The following is a 27,322-nucleotide window of genomic DNA, read 5'->3' as shown; positions in this document are numbered from 1 at the left end:
TTGCTTGTAACTCCGAGCTGATGAGATTTGGTGGAGGAATCTTCGAGTGATTGAGGAGTTAAGGAAGGAGACCCAATATACTAAAACCCCTCTTGCTCGTCTACTTCAAGTTGCTGCACTTAAATTAGCAAAAAAATTCTGCAAATCTAATAATTAATGCACATTAGGCCACATGACATAACATCTCACATTTACCCTTCTCACTAAGAAAATTATAACAAATTATGTGAAAAAATGTGAGAAAAGTTTATTTTAATAAGATGGAGAGTGGCATTGAGGCCCATATAATTGACCTATTGATGAGCCTCATCATCACCTCCCCTACTGAAAGTGTTGCCCATCCTCTGAGCAACTTAGTCTATGTCCATGTCTTTCATAGCTCTTGTGGCCTCTTTGACATCCCAGGACTCTCTTGATGGACTTTCCTCTTGTGGATAAAACCCTACATGCATCTCTATTTCCTCCCACTTATTTCTTTCCTCTTCCTCCTTTCTACCTTATAGCATCCCGAATAGCAAGGGAGGTCTGAGTTTCAAACCAATCCAATTGATTTTGAGTCTCTACAATGCATTCTTAATACAGTGGGGTCCTTTCTAGTGCATCTCTTATCCTTTCAAGGCCATGATACTCCATGATCCTTAGGTTGTATGGTAGGGTGCCCCATATCCTTTGGCATGCTTGTTGGCTTTCATCCCCTAGAAATCTCAAGGTGTTCTCAAAATGTATGATTTCTTGCTCTTGTGTAGCTAGGTATATTGGTGCAAGCTGGGGATAATTGGCGATGATGTTTTGGGTGCTCATGATAGCCATAGAATTGATTTTTTATTCTCTTATGTAAAGGGGATATTTTTATTCTCTTTCCAACACCCTGTTCACCTCCTTAGCCCTAGCCTCCTCATGACTCATCCATGATGCAAGGGTCATTAGTTGTGAGTCCCCCAACTTTGCATTAGGGTCCCACACATTCAAGTTTGTTAAGGCCATGTTGTATAAGTAGAATTCAGATATCTTGGCCTTATCCTCTAGGGTTCTTTTGTCACGTAGTTCAATGAACTACCTATAGTCTTGGAAAAGGCATAGTCCTCTATTGTGCTAGTGTCTTTATCTGAAATTGCAACCATTGATATTTGAGGTAAAAGTCATATGATTTTGGTGGAATCCTGCACTAGAGTGCCTCCATGGAGAGGCTTACCATGGTGGCCAATTGCCTCTCCTTTTCCTGTAATTGCCTCCTTAGCCATGTGTTTTCTGCCTCTAGTTGATATCTCATAATTCGTTCCATGTTTCTTATCCTACTCAACTCTATGCCCATCTCTAGTGGCTTGTCTTCCATATGGCCCACATCCTCTACCTTCTTTGATTTGACAATTTTCATCCATTGATGTGTCCTTCCTCTCTCTTTCTCAAGCTCAAAGAATAGAGGGATGGAAATTTTCTGTGGTATTACTCTACCTCCCTCAATGAATCTGTAATAATAGCTCAGATTAGGTTATGGGCTAGGTTCCTACAACTCTTGGAACTCTCCCTTAGATGTCTTTCAATAATCTGCCCCCTCCTACACTTGTGTTGTTGTTTCCTTTCCTTCCCTTTGTCCTTGTTTTCCTTCCTACTATTTTTTCTATGTTTCTTGTAGTGCTGACAAAGTTTTCTGTAGGACTCTCTAAGTTTCATGTAGAAGCCTTTTTCCTTTCTGAAATGGGGTCAATGGTTCCTTGTGTTGCTTTGTTGATTTTGACCTGGTGACAAGCTTCCTAACATAGGTGATGGGAGACTATGGGGAAGCTTGTTTTGATGTTCCCTCTTCACCTTTTATTTCCAATGAAACTATATTTTCTTTCTCTTTTGGTGAGTCCTCAACAATGATTGGAGTCTTGGTGGGTGTTTTTGGTTTCCCTTATTTGATTCGAGTGCTCCTCCTTTTTTTGAAATAGGGGGGATTCTTCCTCTATATCTTCCCTTTTGACTTGACAAGTGTGCTTAGGGAAGTCAAGGCAGCAACTGCTTCCCTCTCAGTTGGTTCATGAGAAAACCTTGGAGACTCCTCCCTTTCCTTGGTATGTTCCTTAGGGCTTGCTTCTTCCTTATGTTCTTTCTCTTCACCTTTCTCCCCTTCTTCCTCTTCACGATCTTATTTTTCCTCCTCTTCAGCACTAGAGGTAGTGTCCCTATCATATTCAATGACTTGTATTTCAATCACAACCTCTCTATCCATGTCTCTGAATGTGGAACATTGAATGGGGATTCTTAGTTGGCTCAGGGCATCCTCTAGTATTAGCTTAATAAGTCCATGGTGTCCCAATTGCTGATGTTTTCCCTCTTGGATTTTTATGCTCATGTATATTATTGATTGAAGTAAGAAGTAGGGTATATTGAGTCTTCTGTCAATGGGTATCCCTTCCCCAAATATCAACTCATGGAGGAGTCTAAATTGATAACCATAGACTATATTGATCCTCCCCTCACAAGAGACATATTTGAGAATATGATAGCTCACCTCATTCCAAGAGTAGGGAAGGCTTTCCGTTCTTATCACATTTTTGTCCTCAATTAGCTCTTCTTCCCTTAAGAAGAAGTTTTTCTTTGCAAAAGTTCTTGCAGCCTTATCCTCCTTTCTCCATGGCATCCCTTGAGGAAGCATAATGATTATGCTAATTACTTCAAGAGTAATCGTAATTAACAGTCATCTTACCACAGTAGTAGCACCGATTCTATCTTAAGGGTTAAGTGCTATGGAAAATTCTTGAGCTACATCATCATCATACCCTTTGAGAAGCTCAAGGAATCCCAACTAGTTATGCCTTCTAAATATTTCCACCACAGGGGGATGGAGTTGTATCCTAGATGTCTCTATGGGTTCCCTTGTATTAAACCCTCCTGTCATGTTCCTTTTCTAGTTGACTGACCGTAGGGAGTTTGGTAAGCTAGCCTTAGTTTTTAGGGTGACTGAGGGTGGTGGATGGCTGCAATTTCTCCCTATCTCCACACACCTTTCAAACTGTTCGCAATTATTTTAAAACTCCCAGAACCATTGTAATCACTTAAAAACTCAAATTTTTCTATTCTTAGCTATCAATTCAAAGCATCGGAGATATCAACCACCTACCTTTCATTGCGATGCTTCAGATGAGGGGAATTTCTGATCAGTTGGACCCTATGCACCTCCTTTTAATATTATCTATGAATTTCCACAGTTTCCTGTAGCTCACTACATTTCCTGTAGTTTCTCATGTCTTGTTGTTTCCTATAGGGTTGCTGAAACAAGTTTTCCTCCTCGATGGATCTCCAAGGTGGTCTTGATCCTCTCTAATATCAAAATGAAAAAATGGTTCATGAGAGTTTGTAATGTTTTCCTTTTATGGTCGATTCCTTGGAGCATTGTATTGGTTGGCAGTGTACGGGATTTCATCTTTGGGATTGTTGGCCCACCATTAGTTATCATGCTGCCTGTTCTCATAATCATCACACAACTTAACTTGACCACTTTTTCATCTCATTATTCTTGATGTGATGTTTCCATGTGTTAGGCTGACTAGGAGTTCACTTTTTGTTTCCGAGCTGAGGGTGGCCAAGTTAATTGGCCACCTCCAGCTTACAAAATAGACTTTTTCATATTCCTACACTTTTACTATATCGTGCTTAGAGAAGAAGTTAGATGATGTGTGATGCCAGGGATTATCCCCACTTACACCCATAGTATGCATGTAAAATGCATAAGCACATTTGTCCCAGGAATTTAACTCACCAAGGAGTCAAATCTTCAACCATCAATGGTAATAATTCATAGACTAACCAACATAGTCTAACCCTTAGGTAATATTCACTTATCGGACCTCAATTAACCCTTAAGCTTTCACATAAGACTTTCTTAAAGCCTTTCATTAAGTTCTTCCTATCGGGACTTTAAAATCCCTCATAACCTTCATTAATGTTAATATCGGACCTAACCACAAACCCTTCCTTAACTTTGGTTATGCATAAACCTTAACCCAAAAACCTTTTCCACACATTATTTCTATTACACCCCCTTTTTAATAGAAATATACATAATCTTACCTTTTTAAACCGGAACTTCACTTTATTGGAAAACACAGGAATAACCTGACCGAAACACATAGGCCAGACTTCAAACATTATAAACCCACGTTCATAATTGTCGTCGGGTCTACTCATCACCTCTTTTCATTATCGCATGTCGCTTTCCATTCACTAATCCCCAATCAAATTATGATCGTCGATCTAGACTTGATCCGATGGTAGGACTTCCACCCAATCAATAGAATGGAATGATGACCTTCCGTCGTAGATCTTCCTCCATCGTATCTGACGATTGTTATTTATTTCAGATAGACAATGAGCATGGGGTTTAACTGCCCGATAAAGCAGTTTCCCCTTTCCACTTTACTATTATGTGTCATGATATGTATGGGATCGGGTGCTCAACGCTCAATACCACTTATGGTTTCTTCAACACCCGAAATATAAAACCGCCTTTTCACTAATTACTTCCCACACTCTTCTATCACGCGATGACTGTTGATCTATGAGATCGATGGTCCTCATTCTTTGATGCCTACGCCGTTGATCTTCGAGATCCAATGGTTCATATGCATCACCTCTTCACTTCTCCGCTCATTTCTTTCCTTTGACTTTATTTAATCCTTCAGTGTTTTTCTTGTATCAATGTGCCATACCTGTGCCTTCCTTTTCTTGGTTGTTGCATGCTAGAGGGTTGCTCTGCTATGCTTCCTTTTTTCTAGGTAAGTGCTTTTCCTTGGTCATTTTGTTGTATATTTCTTCCTGTTGATGTGGTTGTCATCTTTGTTGTTGTGTGTAGGTGCTTGGTCTTGTTGTTGTTGCTGCTGAGCTCTGGGTGGGAATCATAGTGTTTGAAGGTGTAGTGGAGCTCTTTGCTTTCCTTGGTGCAGAAGGAGAATGCATGGAGATCTGTTTCTATGAGAGCACAGTCTGCTACAGGGTTTCTAGTAGTTATTACAAGAAATCCTGTAGCTCCCTTTTTCATAATTGTTTTCTTTTTTCTTTCTCACTTAGATGAGGAATGGGTGGTGATGTAGGAGTGGAAGGATGTAAATGGAGGAGATGGAGTGGTAAGTGAGTAACGCCAATGATTGCATGGCCCTTGGACTCTTTTTTTTATTTTATTTTTCCGAGTGGTTTTTGATGGAAACAAAGGGTAGTATTGTCATGAGCTGGTGTTGGATGAGAGGTGGTGAGGTGTATGGTCCCCTCTTTCAACCTAGAACACACCTACATCATCACTTCCCAATCAGAATTTCATTCCTATAAAGTTTCAGGACATCCTGTAGTACTATAGGGAACTCTTGTAGTAACTATAGGAAACCTTGTAGAAATTAGAAAACTACATAAAAACTATTTTTTATGCCTAGAAGTGAGGATGGGTGATGGAGACATAGCAGGAATGAGAGATATGAAGTGAATGGAGGTATAATGGGGTGATTCTTGGCTTTGTGTCCAATGCTTCCTTTAAAAACCCTGCAAAAATCATAGAATTTCATTAGTGGACAAGTTTGAGGTCCCTGCCATGTCAATTTGTTTTGTTTTTTCTTCCTTTTTTTTTGAAAGACACACAGGTCGCCTCAAAGGAGGTTTTCAACCTATCTGCCTGCCCTAGGTGCCTCAAGGGAGGTTTTCACCCAAGGATATTTTTATTCTTTTTTCACTCTTGGGCTACCTCAAGGAGTTTTTCAACCCAAAAGTTGGCCTTTGATGCCTCATAGAGGTTTTCACCTAGGTCCCTTATTATTTTTTTCCTTTTTCATTTTTTTTTTCAAAAATAAAACAGTCTTCAAGAATTTGGTGAGCTGGAAGCTAAGACACTTCCAAGCATAATCACTTGCTTACTGATGGTACTGATGAACTCTTCCCTTGATAAAGGTCTTTTATAAGATTTCAATCTGTATCCATTGACCAGCAAGGGGACACATTTTTCATCAATGATCCTTATTTTCATGACCCCATTGTCATGGCACTTCTCTATCAAATATGGGTCGAGCCACCTGGTCATAAATTTTCCTTTGAATTCCTTGAACCTAGAGTCATATAGCAGAGCCCAATCACCTTCTTGAAAAACTTTGTCTTTGATGTTTTCTTCATGCCAAACCTTTCTTTGTACTTGAGCCACTTCTATCTGTAGGAGGGCATGCATTGTAAATTAATCTAAACCATTGAGTTGGAGCAGCCTCTCTTGTTGTGCCTTTGTAACATCCAAATCCAATTGTGCTGCCATTATCAAAGTGTTGTACTCAAACTCAATGGAGAACAGAGCCTTCTTCCCATAGACCAAGTCATAAGGGGTGAAGCCAGTGGTTGCCTTCCAAGTTGTATTATAGGCCCAAGTGGCCTCCACTAGTCTGTCAGGCCAATAATTTTTGTTGCTATTCACAACCTTTGTGAGAATTCTTTCCAATGCTCTATTGGTAACCTCTACTTGTCCATTGGCCTGAGGATGATAAGAAATTGACTTCCTATGCTTGATCTTATGCTGACTCAACATATTTTCAATTAGGTGTGAGGTGAATTGAGCGCCCTGATCAGTGACTAACTCTCTAGGGTACCCAAACTTGTAAAATGAATTCTCCTAAAGAAATCAACCACTTTCTCTTCTGTTAACACCTTCACATCCTTGGTTTTAGCCCACTTTGTCAAATAATCAGTGGACACAATTATTTATTTTTTCTGCCTTGATGGTGTCTCAATGGGCCCAATGAAATCCATGCCCCACTTGTCAAATGGCTCAAGAGTCACTTGAGGTTGAAAAGGAATTTCATCCCTGGGAGTAGGCTTCCCCATTCTTTGGCACTAGTCACATGGACTGGTGTATGTTTTGGGATCTTGGTGGAGAGTGGGCTAGTAGTAGCCAACTTGTAGTACCTTGAAGGTTGTCCTCTTGGCTGCAAAGTAACCTCCACAAGGCCCATCATGACAGGCTAGAAGGATTTAAAATACTTCCTCCTCCCTGACACATCTCCTCAAAATTTGATCTAGGCCTAACTTGAAGAGATTGCCCTCAATCCAAGTGAATGGGGTGCTTTTTCTTATAATTTTGCTCTTTTCCTTGGAGGACAGATTTGAAGGGAACTATGCAGCCACTATGTAGTTGGCTATGTCAGAAAACCATGGAGAGAGGACTGAAATAGAAAATAAATTCTCATCTGGCAGCTAATCATCAACCATTCCTTCCTCACCTATAGGAAAAGCGAGTCTAGACAAAAAATCTGCAACTACATTTTCTCTACCAGGCTTTTCAATGATAGTTAGATCAAACTATTGTAATAAAAGAAAGCATCTAATAATTATGGCATTCACATTAGGCTTATTCGTCAAATACTTAATAGTAGAATGGTTAGTATGTACAAAGGTCTGGTAACCAGTGATGTAATGTCTAAATTTATTCAAGGAATGGACAACAACTAGGAGCTCTTTTTCAATCACAATATAGTTCAATTTAGCCTTGGACAGATTTTTGTTGATGAAATAAATGGCATAAGGAAACTTTTCATCTATCTGGCCTAGAGTTGCTCCTATAGCTTTGTTATAGGCATCAACATGGATGTGGAAAGGAAGATCCCAATTTGGGCCTTGGATTATAGGTGCAGTAGTCAACTTGTCCTAATTACGGTTTCTAAAGCCTCTTGGCATCTTTCTGACAAGAAAAATTCAGATTCCTAGGGCAATAATCCAAACAAAGGTGAGGCTACTTTATTGAAATCCTTTATGAATCTCATATAGTATCCAACTATGCCCAAGAAACATCTGACATCCCTATGCTTTTGAGGAGTAGGGACCCTCTTTATGATAGCAATTTTATTTGGGTCCACTTGTAGTCCTTCCTGGGATATTGAGTGGTCTAGAAAAATCCCTGCATTCATCAGGAACTGACACTTCTCATGACTAAGGGATAGGTTCATTTCAATGCATTTATTTAATACTTTCCCCAAGTTATAGAGAGACTCCAAGAAATCACACCCATAGGGAGTGAAATCATCATCCATATAAATTTCCACAGAGTCATGGAATAACTCTGCAAAGTTGCTCACAACTGCCCTCTGAAATGTGGCAGGGGCATTACATAATCCAAAAGGAAGGATCCTATAAGAAAAGCCACCCCGAGGACAAGTGAAGGTGGTTTTATCTCGGTCCTCTGGGATGATATGGATCTAATTGTAACCACTAAATCCATCTAGGAAAGAGAAGAACTTCTTTCCTGCAAGACCATCCAAGACTTGATCAATGAAAAATGGTCTTTTTTGGTGGATTTGTTTATATCTCTGTCTTACACAAAGATCCTCCATTTTCCATTCTTCTTTGGGACCAGAACCAGAGGAGACACCCACTCACTATCTGAGATGGGGTAAATGAACCCTGTTTCTAACAACTTTTGTGGTTCTTCTTTAACTATGTCTTCGAGGGTTAGGTTCATTCTCCTCTAAGGTTGGCACAATGGCTTGCAGCCTTCCTTGATGTAAATGTGGTCAGTACACATCAAAGGGTGAACTACCTTCATTTCCTTATAACTCTAGGCAAAGGCATCCTGATGCTCTCTTAGCATGTCAAATAACTCATTTTCCTGATGTGTAGAGAGAGAGGGGTTGATTTTCAATGTTCTGTGTGGACCAAATTTGATCATCCTGACATGAGTAGGACTTGAGTCAGCTAGGCACAAATCATTCCAAGGGTTATCTTCAAATTTCTTTACTAACTTATCTAGAGGTATGTTGTTGGGGGGCTGATTCTAGAGGATTTAATCAATCAGGTCATATTCATCGGGTTTCCCCCTCCTATAGTAGAATCTAGGGTACAAATTAGCTAATATGTGGTAGAGTAGACTTCATCTTCCTCCTCCTCTTCCAACCATAAAGTTAAGTCATGCTCTAGAGATGTTTGGGTAGGAGGGTACAACAAAAATTGTTTAGACAAATGCCCATTTTTAATGGTCATATTCCTAGCCTTGCAACTTATGTAAGAATCAACAATGGTTAACCATGGCCTTCCAAGGATGAGAGGATAACCATTGAACTTGGTCTTAGGTTGGAGAACTAAGAAGTCAGCAGGGTATTCCGAGGAATCAATGGAGACCATCACATCCTCAACAACTCCCTTAGGAGCTACTGTGGATATGTCTACAAGCTGCAAGACTCTTGCGGTCTTCCTTAATGATCCTTGGATATTCGGTTTAACCATAGTATCCTTAGTCATGACACTGATGGCAGCTCCAAGATCAATCAAGGTATGAGGGACAATGATACCATCAATGTGCACATCTACCAGAGGACTTTCAGGGTCTAGATACTTTGGGAAAATCACTCACCCCAACATTAAGTCAGATAGTTGTCCAATGACATTAATGGTAGGGGTGTCTTTCTTTCTCCTTCCAGGATCTTTGAAGAATTTCTCTTTGACTAAATTGTTATATATGGGGTCATCCTTGATAACTTGGAGGAGTGGGATTTTAATACACAAGTTTTTCAATTCACCCAGAAGTTCAGCTTCTTCTGGGGTCTGATGGCTAGGATGGATTAAACTCTTAGGAAAAGGAGGTGGATTGGCTTGAGGAACACTCTCCTCCTTTTCCTCTTCAATTTCCTCAGGTGGAGATGGAGCTAGATTATCTAGAAGAACTCTTCTAGACTGGAGGTTTATTTCTTGAATTTCCACAACACATGCAGGGTAAGATGTGTCTTCACTATAGGCCTGTTGTGCCTATTTGTTGTTCAGGTTTGACTTTGGCTGAGTAGGCATTTGAGGTTGATTTGGTGGAGCAAGGTGAAGGAGTTGTGGTTGAGATGGAGGTAGAGGCAATAAGATTGGGGATTGGTTGTATCGGGGGCTCCACCCCTACTATGGTGTATTCTACTGAGGTTTTAGGGGAGCATATGGATGAAATGATTGATTGGCAAGTTGGGAATGGTATTGAGGTGAAAAATACTAGGGAGAAGGTGTGGACCATGAAGGATGAGCAGGAGGACACCAAGGGGAATCGATGCATTCTGGTTAGGGTTGTAATATGAATAGGATGCCCCTTGCATGCCTTTCTAGTATGGTCGAGGCCCTTGAGGCCTCCTTTGGTTGATATAACAGAGTTGTTCAGTCACACCTTCATTTCCTTGATACACAACTTTCAATCCGGGCAGAGAAGCGCACTTGTGCGTGGAGTGGTTCTCCTCACAGACTCAGCATATCCCTATAAGATTCAATGGACATTCATTTCTAGGGTGCCTCCTCGTGCATCTAGGGAAAAATATAGCTAAGGATATTTTCTCTTCCCCCTGCTTCCTCTTGATCTGCATGGTGTCCATTTGCAAAGCAAGGGTATGCAACATTTCACTCTTAAAGTGTTGGCTTAGTGGGTCCTAACCCAGGTTAAGAGTTAAAAGTGCCAAACAAAACCCTACACTACTAGCCCTTTCGATATCAACCCATGTAGCACAGGTTGAAGTCTCACTCGAAGCAATATGGGGGGATGTTGGAACCAAGCTTCCACATCCATAGATCAGTGTGATGTCTTTCATTTCCCTAGATCTTCCTTCATGCATATCTATAAGCCCCTACATCCTAGCACTGCAACTCCCATTAGACGGCCTCTAGACCTTCGCGAAGGTCTATGATAGGTATTTGTGGACCCTTAACAGATGAATCATCCACTTACGTGCATCAACAAATAACCCTAGATCTAAGCTCGTGTGGATCTACTTAAGTATTTAATAAACATAACATAATGTATTATAATCTTCACAGAATTACTTAACATGCATTGCGTACAGTTAATAAGACTTATCTCATAGAGTCGCACATCAATAAATAAATATTTCATAAAGAAATTATTCCATCACAACATATATCGAAAACATAAATAACAGAAGTAAACAGATAAACACAGAGATTCTTCAACAGTCTTCTTTATTTATCTTCAATATGGTATTACAGACTCAAAATTTCCCTATGCACTCCGCTGTGGGGGTCCGCGCACTCAGTTGCTGACATTACTCTATGCCTCTACGCACTCAGCTGTGGAGCCTTTTCCCTTCTATCTACCTGCTTCTTACTTGCCCTTTTTTCTTTTCTCAAACATAGACATGCCTTAGACTCTCTAAGACACACCTATTTATAGCTTTTTACATACAATCCCATGGTCCGTGGACCATGGGTGGATCTCAAAATTGACTCGACTTTACATGACAAGGGGCTAAAACCCCTTTTGACTCCTAACTATCTACGCGCTCCACATCCACAAATTGCGGAGACTTTACATCTTTTACCAAAATTTACATCAATACTTGGGCCTTTAACCACAAAACTGACCCTGGGGACCCCATCCCAACAAACGCCCAATAAAAAGGTCATGACCCGCCCTCGAGTCACTCGACTGATGCAACAATATTGCTACGAAGATCCCCAACTCCACTTGCACCACTGCAAACTCAAAAACGCTCTATGTAGCTGCCTGCTTGACCTCTTTTACGAGCTGCTCTGTAGCTGATCCATAGCTTACACACCACATGACCTAGCAAGATCCCAAAGGGGACATAGAATAGACACTTCTTCAGATTCACCATGATCTAGTATCTGCGACACGTATCCAAAATCAAGCGGAGACTTGCTACATGGCACTTTACTAAACCGAACACTGTTCAGTCATCAAAATACACTTCCAATAACTTATGAATGAAATCCTAAAATTATGCTATAACTACGTGAGATAATATCGCAGATGCATTCTTAAGTTCAAATGGCATTATAGTGTACTCAAAACAACCCCATTCCATCGCGAAGGTTTCTTTCTCCTATCCTCTAACGCGATATTGATCTGATGGTACCCCGAAAATCCATGAGTGAATGAGTAGGCCTCTTCCCCTCCAACATTGTCCAATACCCCATTAGTAAATAGTGTTGGAAAAGGATCATGTACACAGGAAACATTAACCTTCCTTAGATCTACGCAAATCCATATTTCTTCCTTCTGTTTCTTCTATTCAACCACCATCGGGCTCACCCAAACAGATTCTTCCACAAAGTCGATGATGCCTACTTCTAACATCTTATCCAACTCCAAGTGAACCTTTTCCTTATATTTGGGATTAAGGCGATACAACCTCTGCTTAATGGGCTTTGCGTCTGGTTTCATTGTGATTTTCATCACACCCAAGTCCCCTATGATCCCTTCAGGTCTGAAAACTTTGTAGGAAAAATATCCTGGTACTCGCAGAGTAACTCAGTAACTTTATCCACTGTGGCATCATCCCAGTAATCCCCAATTGTCACAAATTTTGGCTCTGCTTCAGTACCAATGTTCATGTTGATCTAAATATGATCTAAGGTTGTCATTGATGTCAACCCAAGTAGCACCAGGAGCTACCTTGATCTTGCAAGGGAATTTTGACTTGACAAATTACTCTATTTTGAGTCAAGGATCTTCTAGATAGATTTTGCTCGTTGAGATGTTTCCGTTGATATATGCCACGCCAAGTAATTCTTAACGGTTTGAAAGATATTCATGTTTGAAGTTAGTAACCCCACCCCAGTTAGTGGGCTAAAACCCTATGGGGCTGTGGCATGGAACTCATAATTGGTTTTGGTCCTTGAATGGTCATTAATTAATAAAAAAATTTAAGCTCCTAAAATCCTTGCTACATTCTCTATAGAAGCCCCTCTCAACTCTATAAAAAGAAATCTCATATATCCTCCAAATGTAGCGATTGTGGCATGTTTGCTATAACTTCATTTGTGCGATGTCTTAGATTCTAAAATTAAAACCCATTTGATTTGCAGTCTTGATGAACGTCGTGACAAAATTTCACATCTTGGTTTGCTATATTTTCGAAGATATGATCTGTGGAAGTTAGGGTTTTTGCAGGCTACAGAATTTCATCTCAAAGAAGTGACCTTGGGAAAATTGTCATAACTCTCTCTCTCTGAGAAGAGGATTGGAATTTTGTAAAAAGTGGTGGTTAGTGCACGGTCAATAGTTTTCTGTGTATCAATTTCAAAGCCGAAGGAGGAAACAGTGACACATGGCACATCATACAAGTTCTCTCTACTAAACTAGTCCATAATTAGGTCATTGTGAGCAATTGGGCATAACTTTGTCTTGAAGAGTCCAAATCGGGTCAGACTTGTGGCATTGGAAAAAAGTCTCTGAGGGTGTCTAGAAGACTGAAGATCACATGTTGGGGATCTAAAATCGTAGAGATACAACAGATTAAATATCATGATCCTAGAAGGCAAGAAAAACTAGATCAAGTGTTGTCAAGGGGTGCAAAGGACCAAACTTTCTAGGGCAGCAAAGAGCAAGGTACAACAAAATAATGCAGTAGAGGTAAGCTACAGGTAACTATCTTCTGTATATGCATGGTCATCTCTTAATTGCACTAGGTTCTTTGTATTCTAATTTGTTGTTTTTGTTTAGCACTGACATATGCTCTGCAGGATGAGGTAAGATTTGCTATTATCATGTCATGGGTATTTCGTTGAAGACTTTTTGCAGGTATTATATATTCATCAAGAGAAGAATCAATGCATAATCTAATTTTCTGAAGAATGAGAAAGGGTAGCATGACAAGAGCAACAATTAAGGTGCAGAACAACAGCAAGAAGTTCACCATATGAAGTCTTCAAGTGGGCAACACTGCATACAAACATTGGAAAACTATCATTGTACAAAGTCATTGTAAAAGCTGTACAAGTGTCTCTCTTCCAAGAGTTGAAGAGGTAGTGTCGGGAGGTCTACGATCATCATTAGGTGGTTGTGTCATAGTTGGGGTTATGGTCTAGTGTGTCTTATTCTTCTACATCATTCTATATCATTGTAAAGTGGACCATTTTCCCTGGTACAGGAGTCTATTCTTCTTTTATTCTTCTATAGGGTGCTAGGGTGGTGCTAGGGTGAGTTGTGGCTCACTGGGTGTTGGGGCATCCATTCAGTTGACTACTGAAGAATCTTTGGCCTTGGAGCATCCATCCAGTGGGAGCTGGAGAATAATGCTTTTCTAGATTCTAAGAAGTTGGGGCTTTCTTTCCAATTGGAGTTGAAGATTAAAGAATTTTTAGAAAATCCTTCAGTTGTTTTTGACCCGGAAGGGGTTTTCCACCTAAAATTTTTGTGCCTCTTATGTTCTTTTATTAACTATTGTTACCGCATACACATTAATGATAATTGAATATTAACTAATTCTTTGAAAATATTTAAAAGTACTAATTGCTAAGGAATATTGATTCACCACGCCCCCCACCCCCCTCTCATTATTTTCCAACAATTGGTATCGGAGCTTGGTTCCTTTAATAGCAGTTTAACAACTGGAAGGAGATCATAGAGAATACCAAGAATGGTGTACCTTTATTTAATGAAAATAATTATGCACTCTGGAAAGGAAGAATGGAGGTCTATCTCTTGGCACAAGGTTACGAAGTATGGGACACTGTTCAAAATGGCTTTACACCAACAGTGGATGAACAAGGTAAGAATAATTTGGTAAATGATGCAAAAGCAAAGAATATTATTATTAGTGGACTTATTGAATCTTCTTATCATAAGCTGTTGGGTTGTAAAACCGCCAAAAATGTATGGGACAATCTTGATAATATATATGCAGGTGACTCAAATGTTAAAGAAGCAAAGCTTCAAATCTACAGAGAAAAATTTGAGCAACTCAAAATGAAAGAAGATGACAACATTGCTGCATACCAACATGTTGATGAAATAACCAACACTCTAGAAGGATTGGGACAGCCTGTTGACGAGAAAACTATTATATGAAAGATTCTTAGAACATTACCAGGAAGATTCAACTCAAAGGTATTGGTCTTAGAATACAGTGCAAATCTAGACAAACTCAGCAAAGAGGAATTACATGGAGTTCTCATAGCATATGAAATGAGACTTTATGAAGAAGAGGGTACTTCGCATCTAGAAACTGTGTTCATTGCATCTAAGAAAACCAATAAGGACAAACAACCTTCAAAGGCAAAGACCTGCACCTGCACCTGCAAGTGTGAAGAAAAGGAAGATGATGAATAAGGTTTTTCAGATGGAGAATATGCTTACTTTATGAGAAAACTAAACATTGGTAAGGGAAAAGTCAAAGGTAAACTTCCATTGATATGTTTCAGTTGTGGTGAGGTTGGGCATTTCGCAACAAAATGTCCAAACATAAGTGATGGAAACTCAAAAGGAAATAAAGGCTTTAGGAAATTCAACAAGCAAGGCAAGAAGAAAGGATTCAAAATGAGCTTTCTCTCTAAAGAAGGTAGCTCACCATTTGATGAAGACAGTGACAGTGAAGAAGGAGCCAATGAGAGAGTATTTTTTATGGCCAAGCACAATAAACAAGAGGTATAAAACAATAAAGAAGAAGGGTTGACCATAGAAGAATTTTCTAAGGAGGCAATCAAGCTTATAAAAGAGCTCAAGGCTGAGAAGATCTGTTCCAATGCACTTGAAGAACAAGTTCAAGGTCTCAAAATTGAAGTTGAATAACACAAATGTATTGAAGAGTCACTTCAAAATAAGTTGGAAGAAAGCAACCGAGAAAGGGAAGCATTAGAAGCCAAAATAGTCTCGTTGCATAAGGAAGTGAAGAAAGGAAAAACTGTCCAAAAATATGCCAACAACTCAAGGGTGTTGGAAGAACTCATCAACAATCAACAATATTAAAACGATAGAACTGGCCTTACTTATAAATAAAAAGAAGTAGGACCTTCTACAACAAAATACAATGAACCTATCAGATCTGACAGGCATGTAGACTTCATTGAACAAGATTCGCAAGAACAACCTTGGAAGACAATTCCTTGATGAATATTTTCATCCAGGTACCAACATATTTTTCATGGCTATCATTATTCATGTGGAAAATTTGGTCATAAAGCTCTAGAATGTCGCACGTACCCTAGGAACCAATACAATCCCAGGAGATCTGTCAAATCTGAACCTCCAAGGGCCTAACGAAACATCAATATATTTGAACATTTAAGAAGTAATATTGAATGTTACAAATGTCGAAACTTTGAACACATAGCCAAAGACTACAAACTTGAAAATCCTCCAAAAGAATCTTTGAAGCCACAGAATGAACGAATATGGAGAAGAAGAACACTGATAATTGTGCTCTCGCTCTCAAGGCTCAAAACAACAAAGATGTGTGGCCTGTTGATAGTGGTTGCTCAACGCATATGACTGGATATAGAAATAAATTTGTATCTCTAAAAGAGAATAAGGATGGAACCATGTCCTTTGGAAATGATGGATCTTCAAATGTTATAGGATCAGGTACCGTCAGTCTTGGAAGCAAAGATGCTCTAGCCAAGAATGTTCTATTGGTTGAAAACATGAATCACAATCTGCTCAGTGTTGGAAAAATGTGTGATCTAGGACACACAATGCTATTCAACTTCACAAAATGTGAAATCAAGAAAGGCAGGTATGGTAAAATTTTGGTTACAACAAGTTGAGCTCCACACGACATATATGTTCTAGATGAAGCAACTAAAGCATGTCTACTAGCTAAAGAAGATGGAAGATGGTTATAGCACAAACGAATGGGTCACATAAACTTTGACAATATTGTCAGGATAAGAAAAGAGGAAGCAATATGAGAAATGCCGAAAATCTCAAAACCTTCGAACACATTATGTGAGGCCTGTCAGCATGGCAACCAGACAAAATGTGGATTTGAAACCAAAGAACACTTTGCATCACATCCATTGGAATTGATACATACTGATCTATGTGTTCCTATGGGAACAAAAGGCTTAGATGGAGAATTATATTTCATGTTAATGATAAATGACTATACCAGGATGACAACCCTCAGTTTCCTAAAGAAAAAATCTGAAGCATTTAAGTGCTTTAAGATCTACAAGGAGTTGGTTGAAAATGAAACTGATTTAAAAAATAAAGTGTCTGAGATGATATAATGGCGGAGAATTCACTTCCAAATTATTTCAACAATACTATGATTAAAATGGAATAAAATGAAAATTTTCAACAACATGAACACCTCAAAAAAATGGAGTTTCTGAAAGAAAGAATGGAACCACACAGGTGACCTGAAAATGGGGCACTAAAGGCTTCTTGTGAGCTTACAAGAACCTCTTCCACTTCCAAAGCTTAAATGCTCCCAAGATTTATTGATTAACCAATGTGGAATTAATAATGTGCTTGAACATAGGTGTATGCTTATATTTCTTTTAAAACCATTATGTGTTGTAAGTTCACTTACTTATACTGGTATAAAATACATATGACAGTGAGTAAAGCAGAAAATAAGCAAAACATGCATAGCAGCAAGATGTCGCAATAAAAAAACACACATAACAACAATATTAATTTGGAGTTCACCCAAAACTCTTGGGCTATGTCTCCTTGAGCTCTATTCAACTCGACTAGGCTCTCTAGGATTATGGCAGCTATTCTTTTACAAGCTCCATGCCCAACTCCACTAGTTTACACAGAACACAATGGGCTTAGACCACCATCTCATCCCTGGCTCTGAAGCTCTCGGCTTTCTGGCTCTGGCTCTGGCTCTGGCTTCTTTGAGCTCTCTCTTGGCCTCTGTGTGCATCAATGGTTTGCTCGACCTCCAAGCGACCTTTTACAACCTTCCAGCGACCTTTAGCAGCTTTGCTACCAGTCAATCGTGCTCTGTAGCTTTTCGCTCTCTCTCAGCTAATAGCTCTCCTTCAGTGACCTCTAGCTCTCTTCACATTAGCTACAACAATCTTCAGTGACCTCCAGCTCTCTACACGTTAGCTACAGCAATCTTCAGCGACCTCGAGCTCTCTGCACATTAGCTACAACAATCTTCAGCGACCTCCAAGTCTCTGCATGTTAGCTATAACAATCTTCAGCGACCTCGTCAATTGAGCTCTCTGACTCTTTTGAGGCATTTTTCCGGCCCTACGGCTTCTCCAGTCATTTCTCTGCATGTAATCATCCCTCTATGGATTTGCAGTTTCTCTTCTCTCTATCTCTTTGACCAGCCATCTAGCTTTATGGCTCTCTAGCTCTGAACGTTCCCAAACGCATCATTGTCTGCAAAATGCCTGCTTGTAGTATGGCACAATGATCAAAAGCTCTTACAAAGGGATTGGAGCCTTTTTCCAGGAAAAAACCCGAAAATGGACAAAAATTCCAATACACAGATATTTTTGGAAAAACACACTATCAGGCGTGAATTCCAGACTTCAAATTCCCTGAAATCGCCCCTATAAACCCTATCGGGTCCACCATTAGTTCGCATATCACATCGTATAGGAGGATTCGCAAAAACCCAAAATACAGGGGAATACATTGAAAAATCCAAATTCCTGGACTTCAAAAATTATGAAATCGGGTCAATAAACCCAATTGCATTGGCCCTAACATCAGGGTTCACCAATCACCGTTCACCGATTAAATCTGGACCATTGATCTGCTCCCCGATCGGATGGTCCATATCGCATCACATATCGCTACGGCTCGGGTCTTTTCATATGCCATACACCGACACCTATAATTGGCAATCGCATGTCGCATTGGCTAAGGGGTCCTTCCCTTTTGGGTGTGCCGATTGCCGATCCGCCGATCGGTTGATTGCAATCGCTCCATCACATAGCCCGAGGTCTCAATATCACATGCGGTCCTATCTTTGATGTGATAAGTCAGAGGTTGTAGTTGGGGATCCCTTCCGCCTCTGCTTTAAGTCCTCCACTCAACCCTTCCGATGTGATTTCCATTTATTAAGGTCTTAAGCCCATTTTTAGAAGATTTTGCCTCCTTTTCAAAGGACAAAGGCAAACTTCTTTTTGCAATAACTTCTGCATCCGAGGTTCGTTTAGCCCATTCAAGTTGTAGTAGATCCAAAATGAAAATATCTACGCAATGGGACTATTTCCAGGAGCATCCTTGGACTTTAATTTTCCTCTATGAGGAGCACTTAGACTTAGAAGTCTATCCAAAATCCATTTTGGATCAACAGGAAATGGGTAGAACAATGATGAAGGACTCAAAATTGGATGAAAAATTATGGGTTCAACCAATTGATATGACAATCTTCATTGTCAACAGAAGTCTTCTCAAATATAATTGCAATAAGATCCCATATGAATTATGGAAAGGAAAACTAGCTAATGTAAAATATTTCAGAATCTTCGGAAGCAAATGTTATATCAAAAGAGAAGATAAAAAGTTGGGTAAGTTTGAATCACTTGTTCATGAAGGTATATTTGTTGGTTACTCATGCAAAAGGAAGACCTATAAATGTTATAATCTAAGATGAAAACAGATAGTGGAGAGCATAAATGTTACATTTGACGAAGATAGTGTTTTAACGAATAATGATGAGGATCTAGAATCTTTGAAACTTGAGACAGAGGCTAAAAAAGGTACAAAGAAAATTCTAGAAGAAGAAGAAACTATCAACCAGGAAGAAGTAAATAATGATCAACAAGATATATAGGAACAACAACAAGAAGCTCCTCCAAAGAGAACAAAAGAACGGATTCAAAAGAACCATCCATCAAATCAAATCATTGGTGACATAAATGAAGGAATTGGAACAAGAAAAGGTCAACAGCTTTGTTCATCACAACAATCTCACATTGATTTTCTAGCAACCTTTGAGCCTAGTAGTTTTGAGGAAGCCAGCCAGAATGAACATTGGGTAGCAGCTATGAATGAATAATTGGATCAAACCGATAAGAATAACACCTGGGAATTAGTTCCACGACCAAAAGATAAAAATGTCAATGGGAATAAATGGGTGTTCAAGAACAAGTTGAGTGAATATGGACAGGTTACTAGAAATAAAGAAAGATTGGTTTGAAAAGGCTATGCACAAGTGGAAGGAACTGATTTCGACGAAACATTTGCACCAATTTCCAGAATGGAAGCCATCTGGATGTTTCTCACCTATGCATGTTCAAGAAAAATAAAAGTCTATCAAATGGATGTTAAGTCAGCATTTCTGAATGGAGAATTAGAAGCAAAAGTTTACATCGAACAACCTGAAGGTTTTCTACTATCAGAAAAAGAAGACTATGTTTGTAGGTTAAATAAGGCTTTGTATGGTCTCAAGCAGGCTCCCAAAGCATGGTATGCTCATCTTGACAGATATCTATATCAACAAGGGTTCAAGAAAGGTACTTTTGATAGCAATCTTTACGTACAAATAGATAAGGATAATTTAACAATTGTTGAGGTATATGTGCATGATATAATATTTGGTAGTAATGATGATCGACTAAGTAAGAACTTTGCTACAAAGATGCAAAGTAAGTTCGAGATGTCTTTACTTGGTGAATTGACATACTTCTTAGGGCTTCAAAATCTCAACAAGAGAAAGGAATATTTATATGTCAAGCCAAGTACATCAAGGAAATGCTCAAGAAATTCAAAATGGAAGATTTCTCGTCCTTACTCTGATGGTAAAAGGTTGCAAATTGAGCATAGATGACTCATCTAAGGATGTGGATTAGACGTTGTATAGATCTATGATTGGTAGTCTTCTATATGTAACAGCCTCCCGACCAAATGATATGCAAGAAGTTGGACAAGTAGCAAGATTCCAAGCAGCACCAAAAGAATCACATATTATTGTCGTCAAAATAATTCTTTGATATCTAAAGGGAACAACAGAATATGGATTGTGGTATCCCAAGGGCAACAATCTCATTATTCAAGCCTTTATAGATGCAGATTGGGCAGGAAGCATTGATGATCATAAGAGTACTAGTGGAGCAGCATTCTATCTAGGTGGTTGTCTCGTATCATGGTTGAGAAAAAAGAAAACCTCAATCTCATTATCTATAGCGGAAGAATAATACATTGCAACAACATCTTGTTGTACTCAAGTCCTTTGGATGAAACAAACTTTGCAAGATCTTCAAGTACAATTCAGTGAGCCTATTCCCATCTTCTGTGATAACACCAATGCCATCAAGATCTCCCAGAATCCTGACATGCATTCAAAAACAAAACACATTCCGATAAAATATCATTTTGTTAGAGAAAAAGTCATTGAAAAGAATATCAAACTTGAATATGTTGGTACAAAAGAACAAATTGTTGATTTTTTCACTAAACCTTTACCTCATGAAGCATTTGAATATCTTCCTTAGAAGCTTGGGATTCTCCCAAGTTCTCATTAGATTTTCCTTATTCAGAAAATAAAAGGGGGGTGGAAGTGTGTACAGGTCCACTGGATGTTTGTGTGTTAGGGGGAGTTACCCTTTTTCATTGATGTCAAAGGAGGAGAGAAGGCAGTAGGAAGAGGTGCCCTGATTGCAGGGGGAGTACTTGTGTTGCCATCAATGCCAAAGGGGGAGATTGTTGATCTAAAGATGATCTGAGGTTGTCATTGATGTCAACCCAAGCAACACTAGGGGCTACCCTAACCTTTCAAGGGAACATGACTTGACAAATTACTCTATTTTGAGTCAAGGATCTTCTATATAGATTCTACTCATCCAGATGTTTCCGTTGATATATGGCACACCAAGTAACTCTTCACGGTTTGAGAGATACTCATGTTTGAAGTTAGTAACCACAATTAGTGGGCTAAAACCCTATGGGGTTATGGCATGGCACTCATAATTGGTTTTTTCATTGAATAGTCATTAATTAAAAAGAAAACTTAAGCTCCTAAAATCCCTCCAACATTCTCTATAGAAGCCCCTCTCAACTCTATAAAAAGAAATCTAATATATCCTCCAAAAGTAGCGATCATGGAATTTTCGCTATAACTTCATTTCTGCAAAGTCTTAGATTCTGAAATTAAAACCCATTTGATTTGCAATCATGATGAACATAGTTACCTAATTTCATATCTTTGTTCGCTATATTTTCGGAGATATGATCTGTGCAAGTTAGTGTTTTTGCAAGCTGCTGAATTTCATCTCAAAGAAGTGACCTTGGGAAAATCATCATAACTCTCTCTCTGAGAAGAGGATTGAAATTCTGTAAAAAGTGGCAGATGGCACACGAAATATAGTTTTCTAAGTATCAATTTGAGAGATGAAAGAGGAAACGATGACACATGGCATGTCGTACAAGTTTGCTCTACTAAACTAGTCCATAATTAGATCATTGTGAGAGATTGGGCATAACTATGTCTTGAAGAGTCCAAATCGGGTCAGACCTCTGGCATTGGAAATAAGACTCAAAGGGCTTCTACAGGATTGAAGATCACATGTTGGGGATCTGAAATCACAGAGATACATCAGGTTAAATATCGTGCTCCTAGAATGAAAAAAACTAGATCAAGTGTTGTCAAGGGATGCAAAGGACTAGATTTTCTAGGGCAACACAGAGTAAGGTGCAGAAAAATGATGCAGCAGAGATAAGATACAGGTAAGTATCTTCTATATATGCATGTTCATCTCTTAATTTCATTAGGTTCTTTGTATTCTAATTTGTTGTTTTTGTTTAGCACTGACATATGCTCTGCAAGATGAGGTAAGATTTGATATTATCATGTCATGGGTATTTCCTTGAAGACTTTTTGTAGGTATTATATATTCATCAAGAGAAGACTCAATGCCTAATCTAATGTTCTAAAGAATGAGAAATGGTAGCATGACAAGAGTAGCAATCAAGGTGCAGAACAACAACAAGAAGTTCACCACATGAAGTCTTCAAATGGGCAACACTGCATACAAACATTGTAAAAGTATCATTGTACAGAGTCATTGTAAAAGCATATTTGTAAAGGTTGTATAAGTGTCTATCTACCAAGAGTTGAAGAGGTAGTGTCAAGAGGTTTAGGGTCATCATTAGGTGGCTGTGTGATAGTTGGGGTTATGGTCTAGTGTGTCTTCTTCTTCTATATCATTCTATATCATTATAAAGGGGACCATTTTCCCTGGTACGAGATTCCATTCTTCTTTTGTTCTTCTATAGGGTGGTAGGGTGGTGCTAGGGTGAGTTGTAGCTAATTAGGTGTTGGGGAATCTATTCAGTTGACTACTAAAGAATCTTGGGCATTGAAGCATCCATTCAGTGGGAGCTGGAGAATAATTATTTTCTAGATTCTAGGAAGTTGGAGCTTTCTTTTCAATTGGAGTTGAAGATTAAAGAATTATTAGAAAAGTGTTTAGTGGTTTTTGACCTAGAGGGGGTTTTCCACCTAAAATTTTTGTGCCTCCTATGTTCTTTTATTCATTGTTGTTACTACATAAACATTAATGTTAATTGAAGATTAACAAATGCTCTGAAAATATTTAAAAGTGCTAATTTCTAAGGAATACTGATTCACCCCCCCCCTCAATATTTTCCAACATGTTCACTTGCTTGGTTTTCAATGGCGTGGTGATGTACGGGTTCTCTATTTGCGGACCTTCGACCTCATGATGGCCTTCTGCCTCTGGAATATTAATATTTCTTTGATCCTCATCCTCCCCCTCAGCGGTCACATTATAGAATTCCAGCGCATGGTGCAGCTCGGTGCTCCAATATGGCTGAACCAACTCCAAAGGTTCCTATGGAATTATGAAGATCATTGCCTTAATCTCCTGTAGAGCTTCATCAATGCTCTCAAATCCATCTTGAAAACTCAAGGTGATAATAGGGTAAATTGTTTACCTCCGATGGCACACATCATAATGATTTAGTCATCATGTTGCATCGCAACGTAGATACTTCATGCAACCTATTATGTCAATGCTCCAACTCTTCATCTGAGTCCAAGGTGCAGGAAATTTCACGGTCCCATGCAATCCATCCATCAGCCATTGGATTAATACAATCTTGATCTTGCATAGTTATTTTTTAGATTTTATCCAAGTCATCATCACTTTCTTCGTAGTCGCAGACCAATTCAGTATAGCGCGGTCCTTCTGCAGAGTCCAATGGTACTACCACTCGAAGCGATTTCCTCTCAAATGACATTGTCCTCTTTTTCAAGTTGATGACTCCATTCATATCTATGGCCCAGTCAATTCAAGGAGTGTGGAGTATGGATTGTTGTCTTTGACGATCTATATTACTTCAAAAATCAACCAGTGCACTCGCACCTTCTATATCCACTATTACTCCATGTAGTCGTCCCATAGGAATGATCTTCTGCTGGTTTTCCATTCTAAGTTGGATCAAAGACCACTACAGCACAGGTATCCCCATTCTTTCCCATGTGTTTTTAGGAAAAATGTTCACGTCAGACCCAGATCCAGAATGACCTGGTCCATCTCATAATATCCTATCTGCGCGATGAGCCTCATCTCGCGCCCTATTCTTGCCTTATGTTTGCCAATATTTATTATTACATGGTGTCCATCAGGAGTGTTTTCCTTACCAACACACTTGTTTATCAGCTCTCGCAGGCCCTTCACAGCTTTACTATCATGCAACAAGTTCATGCAGGTCTCCAAGAATGTGGTAAGCAGAGAGGGATTTCTATAGGCATGCTAGTTTCTAGTACTTCGTTCTGAATTCCTCAGGTAGATGCCTTAGCGAAGCTTTTCTTGGCCTCTATAAACGTTTCCTTCACACACTTTAGATCGAATCCAACTTACTTCTTTGGGGCTTTGCTGACCCATCTGTCCTCTTCAGGTTGTTTTCTCTTATCGTCCCCAGTTGTCACCTTGCTTCTCAGTACGATATTCACATTCAGATCTTCCTCATGTGGCTTAGCTCTCATCATTTGTAAGTTCTGCATAGGTTCTTGAGGCTGCACCTTTTTCTCCTCCATCTTAGTTACTAACATAGGGAATTCTTCTATCATGTGGTCAAACTGGCTATAATATTGATAGGACAAGCGTGTCTGGTTCTGACACTCCTGTGTGTATTGCCTTGGTGTCCTAGAGTTATAGGAAATAACCTGTCTGCGACTTCTACCAGGTCCTCCTCTGCCTTGGCCTCGTCCTCATCCATGGTATCCTCCACGCACTCCTCCTATGCCCTGATCTAGAGGTTGAGTTTTTGCTTGCATTCAGTAGGTAGGTGTTTTTTCCATCATCAACTCATAGCTGCGACAGTGGCACTCATCGTGGCCCACCAATTTTCAAAAATCGCAGAACAAATATTTTGGTGTCTGAACGAATTTCTGCAGTAAATGACAATTATCCATTACATTTTTTCTAGCCACATGACAAATAGCGCACCATAGCGCATGCCCTGCAATTGGTCCTACTAGAGCTTCTAGCCTTAAGGGAATTGGTCCTCCTCCTGTAATATAATTTGCGAAGACAGGGCAGTGGTCTTTATCATGCCCTTGATTTTACACTTGAGGCACTATAATTCCTCACACACCTCTCGCCTAGCCTCCTCCTTTTTCAAGGTGTGCAATTCCAAGCAGAGGTTCTGCAACCGTGAGTGAATCTGCTGGACTCCCAAAGTCGCATCCTGAATAGGTGTTGCGTGCAATATCATCATGATTTCAAGGGATTCTGTCTGAGTTCCTATCTTCTGTTGTGACAAAGCAATCCTCAGATGGGGCAAAATTAAGGCTATAAACCATTCGCGGTGCTGACCATATGTGAGCTGCATATTAGCTTCGTGGATCACACACTTCAACCTTTGATCAAACTCCCAAGGCATTTCATCAACTCTCATTGTGATTTCCTTAAATTGAACCACTGATTCCGAGTCAGACTTAGGCTTACTAAAATCTTTGTTGAAAGAATCCTTAGTCTCTGGTAGCATTTCTATAGGATGATCAATGCAATACTTAATATACCATGTTAGTGCACGATCTTGTAGAGCAGTAACTAACTATGCCTTCTTTATGTTATCATCAATGATCTGTTGCATGGTCCACACAACATTTGCAACAAACGAGAACCAATCTGTATATTTGCTCCCTATACCCTGGAAAATTCGCAGCTTTATTGAGTTTGAAATGTTGAATGGCGGGGGTGGTGGTGGAGGTGTGGGCGAAGGTGTGTGTTATGGTGGTGAAGGTTGAGGTGGAGTGGATGGATGATGTATCCATAGAAAATCCTCTCTTATCAGCTGCACAACACTTCACAGTGAGGCCTGTACCATTCCCTCGTCGTCACTTGAAGGGGTTCCAATCAACGGGTTGTATTTAGGACCTACTTGCTCTCTATTTCTAAATAGTTTTTCACTTCATGTAGCTCCAAACATCAAGGTAATGGCATAACCTGTTTTTCACAGAAGGGCATCTTAACCCAGGTATTTAGATATTTCAGATACTTACCTCACGGTCCCTTGAAGAAGCGTCACTTTGCTTCACTGTAGCTGACTGAGGTGTCAACCGCGAACTCTGTAACAAACCCCCCTATAAGTCAATCAAGCCAGTAGTAAAATCGCATGTGATCTTGTCTTCAAAGGCTTCCAACCTTCACACTAGCTCCGGAGTCCACACTATTGGACTGTGAAGCCTCCACCTTCCTTGGTCGTCTGCTAACTTAGCTATCCACTCATATAGATAGATCGGGAAGGTGTAGATGAAAATTTCATGTATTTCTATGTAGAAATATCTGTCCACCCACTATTCCTTTGATAGGCGCAGGTTCCTATTCTCCTGTGCTGCGAATTCATGAATTTTTCTATCCTACCACTTCTCAATTTCCTTCTTGGTCGGATTCCAGTGATGCGACATCACACATCTCCTTAAGTAGATCTCGGTCCTGGAAATGGAACCATTTTTTGGCTTAGTGGGTCTTGACCCAAGTTCAGATTTAATTGCACCAAAAAAAACCCTACACTACTGGCCCTTTCGGCATCAACCTATGTAGCACAGGATGAAGTCTCACCTAAAGCGGTATGGGGGGATGTTGGAACCAAGTTTCTGCATCCAGAGATCAGTGTGATGTATTTTGTTGCCCTATATATGCCTTCGCATAGATCTATAAGACCCTAGGTCCCAACACTGTAACTCCCTTTAGACAGCCTCTAGACCTTCAAGAAGGTCTACGATAGGTCACTGCGTACCCTTAATAGATGAAGCATCCACTTACATGTATCATAAAATACCCCTAGATCTGAGCTTGCACGGATCTACTTAAGTATTTAATAAACATAACATAATGTATTATAATCTTTGTGGAAGTACTTAACACGCATTATGTACAGTTAATAATACTTATCCCATAGAGTTGCGCATCAATAGATCAATATTTTGTAAAGACATTATTCCATCACAACATATATCGTAAACATAAATAATAGAAGTAAATAGATAAACATAGAGATTCTTCAATGATTTTTTTTTATTGATCCTCAATATGGTATTGCAGACTCAAAATTGCCCTGTGCACTCAGTTGCAGGGGTCCTCTCACTCAACTGCGGACACTACTCTAGGCATCCATGCACTCAGCTACAGAGCCTTTTCCCTTCTATCTACCTGCTAC

This window comes from Pinus tabuliformis, chromosome 7 (genome assembly GCF_031772625.1).
Source record: "Pinus tabuliformis cultivar Carrire ecotype Pingquan chromosome 7, CPIR1, whole genome shotgun sequence".
NCBI lineage: Eukaryota > Viridiplantae > Streptophyta > Pinopsida > Pinales > Pinaceae > Pinus > Pinus tabuliformis.
This window is presented reverse-complemented; position numbering follows the sequence as displayed.